The sequence below is a fragment of the Labrus bergylta genome, chromosome 8, assembly GCF_963930695.1.
Source record: "Labrus bergylta chromosome 8, fLabBer1.1, whole genome shotgun sequence".
Lineage (NCBI taxonomy): Eukaryota > Metazoa > Chordata > Actinopteri > Labriformes > Labridae > Labrus > Labrus bergylta.
In genome coordinates this window covers 31,493,514-31,495,930 of record NC_089202.1, presented here as the reverse complement: position 1 = coordinate 31,495,930, position 2,417 = coordinate 31,493,514, and the positions used below count along the sequence as shown (strand labels likewise).

Genomic DNA, 2,417 nt, shown 5'->3' with positions numbered 1-2,417 from the left:
ACACACACACACACGCACACACACACACACGCACACACACACACACACACTTATATTATATTAATGTAAACATTCAGAGTCACTACAGAGAACAGATACAGTCCTTATATGGTCAGAAAGTAAAAGAACTCTGATTGGACAAAATGCTGACACACACACACACACACACACACACACACACACACACACACACACACACACACGCAGCTGTATCTGAAACACATTTCCAGATGGCCGTGTGGTGTGTGTGTGTGTGTGTGTGTGTGTGTGTGTGTGTGTGTGTGTGTGTGTGTGTAACAGAAGCTGCCACCTGTCTCCAGGACACCTGATCCCCTCCCAAAGGCATTCTGGGTATTTGTGGAATGGCCTGCAGATATCTGCTGTGAGTGTTTCTCGTCCACAGGATGGTTATAAATCTGTGTCCTGTGTGAGAGCTGCTGCTGATGTTTTTGTTTTGTTGTTGTTTTGTTGTTGTTTTTGTTGTTGTTTAAAAGTAGATGATGAAGCGTCAGACGTGTTTGCAGTGAGGAGGCTGAAACCTTCATCACATTAAACTATGATGTCATCGTTTATCAGGACAGACAGACAGGTGTACAGACAGACAGACAGGTGTACAGACAGACAGACAGGTAAACAGACAGACAAAAAGACAGACAGCTAAACAGACAGACAGACAGGTGCACAGACAGACAGACAGACAGACAGACAGACAGAAAGACAGACAGGTGCACAGACAGACAGGTAAACAGATAGACAGACAGACAGGTAAACAGACAGACAGACAGGTGCACAGACAGACAGACAGGTAAATAGATAGACAGAACAGGTGTACAGACAAAAAACAGGTAAAAAGACAGACAGACAGGTGCACAGACAGACAGGTAAAAAGACAGACAGACAGGTGCACAGACAGACAGACAGGTAAAAAGGCAAACAGGTGTACCGTGTTTCCAGGTGAGCTGCAGCGCATGCAGTCTGAACTTGCTGTGGTTCTTTTTGCTGCGGCTCTTGTTCTTTCTGATCTCTTCACAGCGCTCGTAGTCCGACAGGTCACACACCTGGTCAGCCCGACCCAGGTCCTTCACCTGTACACACATTCGTCACACAGGTCAAAGGTCACACAGGCCAAAGGTCACACAGGCCTTGATCCAGATTAAACCAAACAGACGGTTTCATCTGTAGTCAGGTGTATTTTAAGCTCTGAACTTCAAAAACACCTGAGAATTACCTCTGAAGGTTCAGGTAATGTTCAGGTAAAGTTCAGGTAAAGTTCAGGTGAAGTTCAGGTAATGGTTAGGTAAAGTTAAGGTAAAGTTCAGGTAAAGTTCAGGTAATGTTCAGGTAAATGTTCAGGTAAAGTTCAGGTAATGTTCAGGTAAAGTTCAGGTAATGTTTGGGTAATGTTGGGGTAATGTTCAGGTAAAGTCCAGGTAAAGTCAAGGTAAAGTTCAGGTGAAGTTCAGGTAATGTTGGGGTAATGTTCAGGTAAAGTCCAGGTAAAGTCAAGGTAAAGTTCAGTTAAAGTTCAGGTAAAGTTCAGGTAATGTTCAGGTAAAGTTAGGTAAAGTTGGGGTAATGTTCATGTAATGTTCAGGTGAAGTTCAGGTAAAGTTCATGTAATGTTCAGATAAAGTTCAGGTAATGTTCAGGTAATGTTCATATAATGTTCAGATAAAGTTCAGGTAATGTTCAGGTAAAGTTCAGGTAAAGTTGGGGTAATGTTCATGTAATGTTCAGGTAAAGTTCATGTAATGTTCAGGTAATTTTCAGGTAAATTTCAGGTAAAGTTGGGGTAATGTTCAGGTAATGTTCAGGTAATGTTCAGGTAAAGTTCAGGTAATGTTCAGGTAAAGTTCAGGTAATGTTCATATAATGTTCAGATAAAGGTTCAGGTAATGTTCAGGTAAAGTTCAGGTAAAGTTGGGGTAATGTTCATGTAATGTTCAGGTAAAGTTCAGGGTAAAGTTCATGTAATGTTCAGGTAATTTTCAGGTAAATTTCAGGTAAAGTTGGGGTAATGTTCAGGTAATTTTCAGGTAATGTTCAGGTAAAGTTCAGGTATTGTTCATGTAATGTTCAGGTAAAGTTCAGGTAATGTTGGGGTAAAGTTGGGGTAATGTTCAGGTGAAGTCCAGGTAAAGTTCAGTTAATGTTTGGGTAAAGTTCAGATAATGTTTGGGTAAAGTTGGGGTAATGTTCAGGTAATGTTTGGGGTAATGTTCAGGTAATGTTGGGGTAATGTTCAGGTAAAGTTTGGGTAATGTTCAGGTAAAGTTTGGGTAATGTTCAGGTAATGTTGGGGTAATGTTCAGGTAAAGTTTGGGGTAATGTTCAGGTAAAGTTTGGGTAATGTTCAGGTAATGTTGGGGTAATTGTTGGGTAATGCTGGGTAATGTTTGGGTAATGTTCAGGTAAAG

The 2,417-nt window shown here is 41.2% G+C and overlaps 1 long non-coding RNA gene across 1 annotated transcript in view; it reads right to left on the bottom strand.

Annotated features, from left to right (window-relative positions):
• Positions 1–266: 266 nt before the first annotated feature.
• The window catches only part of LOC114921831 (uncharacterized), an 11,316-nt gene continuing 9,165 nt past the window's right edge, over positions 267–2,417 (bottom strand). Inside the window, exon 3 of the long non-coding RNA XR_010666815.1 lies at positions 267–1,085. This is a non-coding gene — a long non-coding RNA (uncharacterized lncRNA). The remainder of the gene's footprint in view (positions 1,086–2,417) is intronic.